We start from the raw sequence: 10,329 nt of genomic DNA, 5'->3' as shown, positions 1-10,329 counted from the left end.
GAGGAGGGCTTCCCTGGTGGCGCAGTGGTTGAGAGTCCGCCTGCCAATGCAGGGGACGCGGGTTCGTGCCCCGGTCTCGGAAGATCCCACATGCCGCAGAGCGGCTGGGCCTGTGAGCCATGGCCGCTGAGCCTGCGCGTCCGGAGCCTGTGCCCCGCAACGGGAGAGGCCCGTGTACTGCAAAAAAAAAAAAAAAAAAAAAAAGTAAGAGGAGCTCCCTCCTCGGGGAGCCCACCCAACACACCCATGCCCAGGGGACCCCTCCCTCTTTCCGATTCCTGTTTCTGACGTCTTACCGTCCCTCCTCTGGTCACCTGAAAACTCAACTCTGTCCAGACGTAGCTGGAGGGACCGGGTGGAGGCCAGGGAATGACAGCCAGGGGCAGGGCTTGGTTACTTAAGGAAAATGTAGGGGAGAGAGCGGTGTATTGATACTTGATGCCTGCCAGGCCCCTGGGATACAGAGAAATGTCATTCAGTCCCTGCCCTCAAGGAGCTTCTGAAAGGCAGGTACCAACACACGTGCATGGAAAGACAGCTCTCAACACCAGCCCACGTGTGCCAAGTACCCAAAGCGTGAGACAGACAACGGGTGTTGTGAGGACGTCAATTATTAATAGAAAGAGCCGAGAGCCCGAGGCAGAAGCTTGGATTAAACTCCAGACTGTGTCACTTTGGCAAATGGCTTAGTTCTTCCAGACTCAGTTCCACGGTTGCTGAAAGATGGGTGGGGAAGGGGGGAGTGGTGAGTGCCGTGCCCACCTCACTGCGTGAAGATAAAGTGGCTGAACGGACACATAAAGTCACCATAGCAAACACAGACGTTATTACAGAAATTCAGAAGCGGGGGGTGTCGTCTGGAGCACCGCCCCAGGAAGGCTTCGTGAGGCGGGCTAGAGGGGTAGAGGCTGGGAGGGGAGGAAGGCTTCGGACGCGTGGAGAGGAGGGGTGGCTGGTGTGAGCAGAGGCAGGAGTGGGGAGGGACTCTCCCTCCCTGCCCATCGTGGGCATGCACGGGGCGTCTCCACTCCACTGCCCTCTAGGCTCTGGGCGTGGGTGGCAGGAAACAGGGAGAGGAATGCAAAGCGTGTCTCAAACTCCAATCCCATCGACAGAAGCCCCAAGGGACTGGAGTGGGAGGCTGCGGAGGTGTTTAATCTTTAAAAGAAAAAGCCAACAGTTGGTGATTTTGAGAGACGATTACTAGGACCTCGACTTCTCTCTGCTGTCTCGCAACGCTGACCACTGACGGCTACTCCGTACTAACTCTGGACACACGGACGTGGGGAAGACTCAGATCGCTGCTCAAACACCTCACAGCCAAATGGTTCTAATCACTTTACTATATTACTTAATCCTCCCACTACTCCCTGAATAGAAACTACTATTATCAACCCCCTTTTACAGATGGGGCATCTGAAACACAGAGAGGTCAAGTATCTTGCCCAAGTTTGCACAGCCAGTAAGAGCAGAGCTGGGATTTGAACCCAGGGAGCACAGCTCCGGGGCTTCATTCTTTTTTTCTTTTTTTTTTTTTTTGCGGTACGCGGGCCTCTCACTGCTGTGACCTCTCCCGTTGCGGAGCACAGGCTCCGGACACGCAGGCTCAGCGGCCATGGCTCACGGGCCCAGCCGCTCCGTGGCATGTGGGATCTTCCCGGACCGGGGCACGAACCCGCGTCCCCTGTATCGGCAGGTGGACTCCCAACCACTGCGCCACCTGGGATCCAGGGCTTCATTCTTAACCACCACGCTTCACCTCCCCTCCTGTCGGACCCAGGAATCAGACAAGTTCACAACCAACATAATGCTCTATAAAGGTAGCAGGAGAGAAATACAGTATCATCCACAGGGAGCTCGGCCCAGTGCTCGGTGCACAGGGAATATGTGTGTATGCTGGCAGAAGCGGCCAGGCCCTGGGAGTCGAACAGAACTAGGCTGGAATCTACCATCGCAAACTTGCGACACAACTTCAACATTCTTAAATTCCTTGAGCTTCACTTTCCCCAGGTGTGTATTGGAGATGTACCTGGTACCTCTCGGGGTATGGTGTCTGGCAGGGAGAAGGGGCTCAATAAATCATCTCTGTGCGAGAAGGGTCCTGGTTTCGCAGGCTTGCTGCTGTAGCCCGCCCCTGGAGCAGGAATAAAGGAGGAGGTGGCATTGGAGCTGCACCTTGAAGGGCATGTGAAGTCCACCAGGTGGCAGCAAGAGAGAGAGGGGAGGCCCGCCCAGTCTTGTGGCCCCTGCGGAGCAGCTCTGGAGGGGCTTCAGATGAACCCCGTCTAGGAGATGAGACAGCACATTCTGAGCAAGAGGACCACGCAAGGCTTCCAGACGCCCATGATCATGGGGAAGCAGGACATTTACCTGCAAACCCCGCCTCCCTCCAGTCCGACAGTACGTTAGAATCACCGGGCCCACTTCAGAAAAATGTTGAGGTTTGAGCCCCACCCGGGAGAGTCTAACTTGCTTGGCCTGGGGGAGAGTCCAGGCACCGGTGTTTCTAAAAAGCTCCCCAGGGTGATTCTAACAGGCAGCCAAGCCTGCGAACCTCTGATCAGCAAATGGGAGGATACCTGCTGGGCCAGGGCAAAGCACGTTGAACGATTTGCCAATATTCAACCCTGTTGTACAAAAAGTGGACTTCCCAGTGTTGAACCAAATACCGCAGGTCTGCAGGAGAGTGAGCCGTGAGACCGGTGTCGCAGGGCAGCAGGGCAGAGTGGGAAGGGCTCCTGGACTGCGTTTGTGGAGAAGGTGGGGCTTGGAGGACAGCTGGAATCTGGACGACCCCCTTACAGGCTACGTGTCCGAAGGATGGAAGATTGACCCACCAGATAACATGATTTCACCAGCCTAACGCCAAAACGCACACACAGGGTGCAGGCCGTTGGGCACAGGTCAGTATCCAGGTGGGGAGAGAGCTGGAAGGGGCCTCCACAGTCTGATGGCTGACAGCTGGCGGAAGGCAGCATCTCCTCCCCTTCTGCCCCCTCCATCGTGCCCAGGTCTCTCCTTTGACCTCTGTCCTCTCCACACCCCTTCCCCCCCGACAGGTACCGGCACATCTCAGCTGGTGGAAGGTGTGAGCCTGGAGGCCTCCAGCTCATGCCCAACCCACTTCCCAGTGATTTCGCCAGGAGCTGGCCCTGCCCAAACCCGCTGCCTCATTACCGGGAGAAGACGGTCAAGTTGGCCTTGCTGCCCAGGGCGCCTCTGAGTCAGGATCTGGTGAGGAGTCACCAGACCCTGCTAGTGGACCGGGTGGTCTTGCCCCTCCATTATCTCTCCAGGGCCCATCCTGGCAAAACCTTAGCGAGAAGGAGAAGACCTGGACACATCTAGAAGAGCCTCCAGATGGGTGGAGACTGCAGTGGGCATACGGACCCCCAAGCCCTTGTGTTCTCAACCAATGTACCTTCAGCAAGAAGGCTTGGGTGGCTGAAGGTGCAGGCTTCTGCAGAACCGAGCCCCTGCACCATCCTCCCAACTTCATCTGTACCCCAGGCTCCTGAAGATTCTACTGAAATTCTAATTTGTTCTGTCACCCTTGGAGGACCCCTCGCGGCAGGTAGGAGCACGGGTGTGGTGGGGAGAGCAGAGGGGGATCCAGTTCCTGCAGACTGCCGAGGAGTGGGGAGGGAGAAGGGGTGTGTGTGTGTGTGTGTGTGTGTGTGTGTGCGTGCGTGCGTGAGTAGGTGTGGAGGGGGAGAGGCGCTGTAAGACATGTGGCTCTCGTAACCCATTTGGAATAAGACTGGGATTGGTCAGGATACAGAAAGCTTCTCCCTGGACAACTTGACGTCTGGACAAATCTCAGAAGCAAGTCTGCTGGGCTGCAGGTCCCACACAGGGTTTGGGGGAGCAGAGGTCAGGCCAAGGCTGTGCTGGAGGATGGAGAGTCAGGTCTGAGGAAGGCTGACCAGGCCTCGGTGGAGGGACAGGAGCAAAGTGGAGACTCAAGGTAACGGTGGGAGCAGTCACCCCAGAGCATCACCTTGGGCCTGGGCCCGTGCTGCTGACCCCTCGTGCCACAGCTTTTGCACTGGGGGGTAGCGGCAGAGACACGTGGCCTCAAGTGGAGGCAGGTAAAGCGCGTGGGTCCGCAGGGTGCTGGCCGGCTGGGGCAGAGAGTGGAGGGGGAGGGGCAGCGGGGAGTGGCCAGAGAGGGAGAAGCTGCAGGTGGGGCCCACCTCACCTCCCCTGGCCCCTGGCCCACGCCATGTCGGTGACCTTCCCCATCGGGGCTGCTCTTGGCTTCTGCTCACTGCCCTCTTTGCCCACTTTCCTCAAGCTGTCAGCACCTGGGAATCAAACACCACTGGGGTTCCAGCCCTGGCATAACCACTAACCAGCTGTGTGCCCTTTGGGAGGGTCCTTTTTCCCCTCAAGCTCTCAGCTTCCTCCTCTGCACAGCGGGACCACTAGGGCAAAAATAAATGGAATAAATAAAAGAAACAAGTGACGCACCTGCAAAGTGCCTGGCACAGCGTTGGCCCTCTGTACCTGCAGCTGTCAATCATTACCTGTAGAATAAAAGTAATAAGTGGGTGGGACACGATTCAGCCTTATGGAGGAGTGAAGCACTGACACACGCAAAAATGTGGAAGAACCTCGAAAACATGAGTGGACGACTCCACACACAAAAGGGTGCATATCGTACGATTGCATTTCTAGGAAGAGTCCAGAGGAGGCGAATCCCTAGAGACAGAAGGTGAATCGGTGGTGGCCAGGCGCTGGGGAGGGGGATGGGGGCTGAGTGCTTCATAGGTACAGGGTTTTCTCTTGGGGCGGATGAAAATATTTTGGAACTAGATAGAAGTGCTGCTTGCACAGCATCATGAGTGAACACGATGCCACTGGATTGTACAATTTAACATGGTAAATGCTGGACTTCCCTGGCGGTCCAGCGGTTAAGACGCCATGCTTCCAATGCAGAGGACGCGGGTTCGATCCCTGGTCAGGCAACTAAGATCCCACGTGCCCCAGGGCAACTAAGCCCATGGGCCACAACTAGAGAGAAGCCTGTGCACTGCAACAAAGGACCCCACGTTGCCACAACTAAGACCCAACGTAGCCAAACATAAATGAATAAATATTTTTAGAAGGTAAAAAGATGGTAAATGTTATGTGAATTTCATCGTGATTAAAAATAATTATATAGGACTTCCCTGGTGGCGCAGTGGTTGAGACTCCGCCTGCCGATGCAGGGGACAAGGGTTCGTGTCCCTGTCCGGGAAGATCCCACATGCCGCGGAGCAGCTGGGCCCATGAGCCATGGCCGCTGAGCCTGCGTGTCCGGAGCCTGTGCTCCGCAACGGGAGAGGCCACAGCAGTGAGAGGCCCGCGTATCGCAAAAAAAAAAAAAAAAAAAAATTATATAAATAGGGTATGTATAGAGAGTTTCCAAAATTCCTTCTAGTTCCAAATCTACAATTCCACCATGGTCCTTCTCCTGGCCGCCTCTCCCTGTGGTGGGGTGGCCCAAAGCCAAGGGAGGAAGGAGAGTTTCCCGAGCTCTCCAGGGGAGGGTGAGGCTCGGGGAATGGGCGTTCTCCCCGCTCTGGATCAGGAGTGACGGTGGAAAGGAGGAGGTCCCTTGCCTCAGATCCTGGCATGTCAGAGCGGGGAAGGCCTCTGGGAAACAAGCGTTTGGATGGTAAACCGAGGCCCAAGGCCGAAGCGATTTGCTCCGGGCCACACAGCCAGGTCGTCCTTGCCCTCCTGGTACAGCCAGGGCTCCGGGGCCTGTGCTGTCATCCTGCTTCTCAGCCTACGTGCCCATCATGCCTGGGTTTCGTCACCTCCAGCAAGAGAAGCCCAGGGTACAGTTAGAGGGTTAATAGGAAGTTCTGGGGAGTGAGACGGAGGAGAAAGCCTCCCACTCTCCAGCCCGGAGCTGGGAGGGAGGGTAGAGGGGTGAGCTGCGCTTCCACAGACGCCGCCTCGCAGACCCAGACCCCCTCCCCCAGGCTGCCGGCCTCACGAGGGACTTCCACCCCCGCCTCCACCCTCCAGCTCTGCTCTCTGGGTGGTGGCCTCCTTCCTGCTGGCAGCACTGCCAGGGGCTCCCTTGTCCATTGCCAGCCAGAGATGCAGAAGCAGGATTCCTGGAATTCCTGAACTCCACCAGGCCATGGAGCTCTGGGGACAACAGCCTCCGTAGGTCCTCCTGGGCCTGGGGACTCTTCAAGGCAATGCTCAGCCCAGCCTGCCCGCAGCCATGGGTATCACCCCTCCCCCACCCTCCCCCATCTGCTCAGATATGGAGTCCTCGGAAGCCTCTGCGGGGGGCTGGGGGACCCCTGCAGCCTGGGCCCACCTTCAGGACCTACTCTCTCACTGCAGCTTTCTCAAGCAGATCTGAGAGGGAAGCAGGGCTGGAGCCCGTTGCCCCATACCTCGCACCCCTCCCCAGGGCACCCCGTGCTCTGCTGAATGACGCCAGCTTCAGGACGCGAATTGATCCCAGCACAGAGGTTTCAGAGCTGCTTCTGGGTCCTCCCCTTCCCTCCGCAGCCTGCCTCTCCCTCAGCCGGGCTCCAGCTGAGTGGGCAACTGAGACCAGGTCAGGTTGCTGAGCCACTAGGGCTTCAGGAAGGGCTGGGGCCCATAAGGCGGGAAGCTGGGGGGCTGGGGGAGAGGCAGAGCCAGCCAGTCTCCATCTCACCTGCCCGACTGCAAGGCTGTCCCATCTAATTGCCGTGCCTCAGAAAGCCCTGCCACTGGGGGCTTCCCTGGTGGTCCAGCAGTTAAGAATCTGTGCTCCCAGTGCAGGGGAGCCGGGTCTGATCCCTGGTGGGAGAACTAGATCCCGCGTGCTGCAACTAAAGGCCCGCATGCCGCAACTAAAGATCCTGCATGCCGCAACCGAAGACCCGGCACAGCCGAATAAATAGGAAGGAAGGAAGGGAGGGAGGGAGGGAGGAAGGAAGGAAGGGAGTCCCGCCGCTGCTCTGCGATGACAAGTCAGAGCATGATTCCCTGCCCAGGCCGCCCAGACCCACCTCTGGCCTCCCCGGGACACACTGGCCTTTTGTTTCCACCCCGCGCTGACCCACCTGCTCAAGCCCTTTGCCTTGTTGCGTCTCTTCCACCGCTGAGCTTCTGCTGGTCGTGCTGTCCCCTGAGCCACGTCACTTACTCTTTTCATTACACAGTATACATAATTGCTGTTGCCGGTTTATCGTTATATTTAGTGGTTCCTGTGGCTCTTCACGGAGTTGCCCATCTCATGTTAGTCTCAAGCCAACACACTGTCTGTGGGTCCCAGGGCAGAACCTCCCAAAGGCCCACCTGGAAGATACAGCTGCTGCATCCTGGCATTGTTCAAATTCCAAGGCAGGGTTTGGATGTGTGGCTTCCCCTAGGCCACCATGGTTTCCACTGGACGGTCACTGAGCACTGGCATGAGACAGCATGACAGGCTTCCCGGACAACAGTCGGTGGCTTCTTTAGCAGGAGTATCACTAGAAAGCGGGGCCAGGGGTGCCCAGGGCAGGCCCGGAGCTTAGGCCAGGAGGAAAGGGAAACGGAGGTAAATGGAAGCAGGAAAGAAAGTCGCTAAACACAAGACGGGGGGAGAGAACTGCTGACGCCAGAGGGAGGGCGAAGCAGGATCCCCACTGGCACTCGACGTTCAGGATGTCTGGAAGCAGGTGGGCAGCTTTGCCAGAGTCCCGAGGATCAAGATTTGGGTGCGTGGCCCAGGGGTGGGGGCTGGCAAATGAGTCCCATGGGTACCAGGGAAAGGGGAGGAGTAGAAAGGGATCTGGAGTGACCGCCTATGCCGCCAGCCGGATCCTGGAAAGATCAGGTGGGAAGATGGACAAGTAAACAATTTTAAATCGTGTGAGAAGTAAGGTAAGAGGTGCCTGACCCGGTTGTACTATGAGAGCAGAGGGGAGAGGCAGCTAGGTCAGAGCCTGTGTGTGTGTGTGTGTGTGTGTGTGTGTGCGCGTGTGTGCACACACTCACGCAAGAACACTCCTGTGTACATGAATGTCAGCTCCCAGATAACAGCAGGCAGGTACCCGGGACTCACTGTGTGCTGGGCAAGGGGTTGCAAGCTCTTCATGAACCAGCCCGCCCAATCCTCCCAACACGATGAGGCCCCACGTGCTCTCCATTTTAGAGACGAGTCAACTAAGGCCCCCAGAGCTCTTAACCAGTTCGCTGTTGGGCTTCTCATTCATACTTCACAGAGATTCTGCAGATGACACGTTATTTCAGTTTTACAGATGAGAAAGTGGATTCCAAACGATTAAGCACTCCACCCAAAGTCTCCCAGCTAGTAAGTGAGCTGGGAAACGTGACCAAGCTTGTGCGAATTCAACATCCTGTGCCTGGTCTGCTTTCATCAATAGAGACAAGTGCTCCTCCACCTTTCTGTGTCTTGGTGTTTTGTATTGTTCTGTTTTCTGGTCACGCCACGCGGCTTAAGGGATCTCCGTTCCCTGACCAGGGATTGAACCCGGGTTACGGCAGTGAAAGCCCGGGATCCTAACCACTAAGCCACCAGAGAACTCCCTGTGCCTTGGTTTAGCCACCCGTGAAATAGGAGCAAAGCATCCTAGTCTCAAATGTAAAAAGTGGTCCTAGCCCAGGGCTTCCCTGGTGGCGCAGTGGTTGGGAGTCTGCCTGCCGATGCAGGGGACACGGGTTCGTGCCCCGGTCGGGGAAGATCCCACATGCCGCGGAGCGGCTGGGCCCGTGAGCCATGGCCGCTGAGCCTGCGCTTCTGAAGCCTGTGCTCCGCAACGGGAGGGGCCACAACAGTGAGAGGCCCGCGTACCACAAAAAAAAAAAAAAAAAAAAAAAAAAAAAGTGATCCTAGCCTGGCAGTCTTTGGAAGATCTACCTCTTTGGGGTGGAGGTAGGGTGAAAAATTTCAAAACTGGCCCTGGCCTTCTAGGACCCTTGCTGGAGAATTGTGGAAAACAGCTTCATTCCTGTCTTCAGCAGATCTGACAAGGCCAGAGGAGAAAGCCTGAAATAGAGCTGGCTGGCCTCACCCTCCGTGGGATCAAGGGTGCTGCTTGTCTAGCTCTGAATAATCCACTCTATGGGGAATATCCTGGGAATTTCCTTATGTGGTAGGGCTGGATGATTTCACTACATCAGATGAACTCTCCTCTCCGCCCCTAATATCAGTAACAAGAAATGGCACAATTTCACTTTCTTCTTAAAAAGAAAATGTGAAAGATATTTAAAGGCATGGAAGGTTATTACAAGGAAGGTGGGAACCAGTTCATCTCCATCTGTACTGAGGTTTGGACAAGAGGGCAGGGATTTTGAATACAGCGACAGGGGTTTAGATTAGACATAAAGAAGAACTTCCTGATGAGGTGGAGGGATGCTGGAATAGCTTATGCCAGGTTCCAGGGAGCAAGCTATGAATCTATTTAGACCAGTGCTGTCCAAGAGAAATATAATGGAGCCATGCATGCAAGTTTAAATTTTTTAGTTGCCATATTAAGAAAGTAAAATTAAACAGGTGATGTTAATTTTTATAACACATTTTCCCAAAAAAAAAGAAAAAGGGACTTCCCTGGTGGTCCAGTGGTTAAGAAGGACTCTGCGCCACCAATGTGGAGGGCACGGGTTCGATCCCTGGTCAGGGAGCTAAGATCCTGCATGTCACTGCCACACGGCATGGCCAAAACAAAAAACACAAACAAAACAAGCAAAGAACCAAACAAAACAAAAAGCACGTTTTACTGAACCCAACAGATCCAAAATATTATCAATATAAATAATGTAATCAACATAAAAATAATTAATGAGATATTTCACGTTGCTTTTGGTATCGTTTTCAAAATCCAGTCCGTATTTTACACCTATAGGACATCTCAGTTCAGACCGGCCACATGTCCACTGCTCAATAACCATGTGTGGCCAGTAGCCATGGCATCAGTCAGCACATCAGGAATCACTAATGACTGACACCCCATGGCAGATATGAGGTGTAGTCTGGTTTTACCTCCAGGCAGAAGGTTCTCCAGAAGACCTGAGGGCCTATGAGGGTGAAGGCCAAGAAAGCGGTATCTCCTGGAGCCCTCTCAGCCTTCCTCGTTGCTGGAAACACAAAGACCCATCACCCTCTGACAGTTCCGAGAACCCACTAGGCAGGGCTCTGGGTTCCCTTTCAGTAGAGGAGACCCTGACCCCCTGTCAGATGCAGGGTTTGGTGACTTGTTAACCCCAGTGAGTTAACGCTATCCGGGAGAGCAAGGAAAAGGGTTCCGTCCTGGGTGGGTGAGTAGCTCTGCTCTTTCCACGTCTTGCTGGTGTGAATGACTAGTCATGGGGTAGGGGGGAGCCGGG

Source organism: Leucopleurus acutus (assembly GCF_964270905.1).
Source record: "Leucopleurus acutus genome assembly, chromosome: 11".
Lineage (NCBI taxonomy): Eukaryota > Metazoa > Chordata > Mammalia > Artiodactyla > Delphinidae > Leucopleurus > Leucopleurus acutus.
This window is presented reverse-complemented; position numbering follows the sequence as displayed.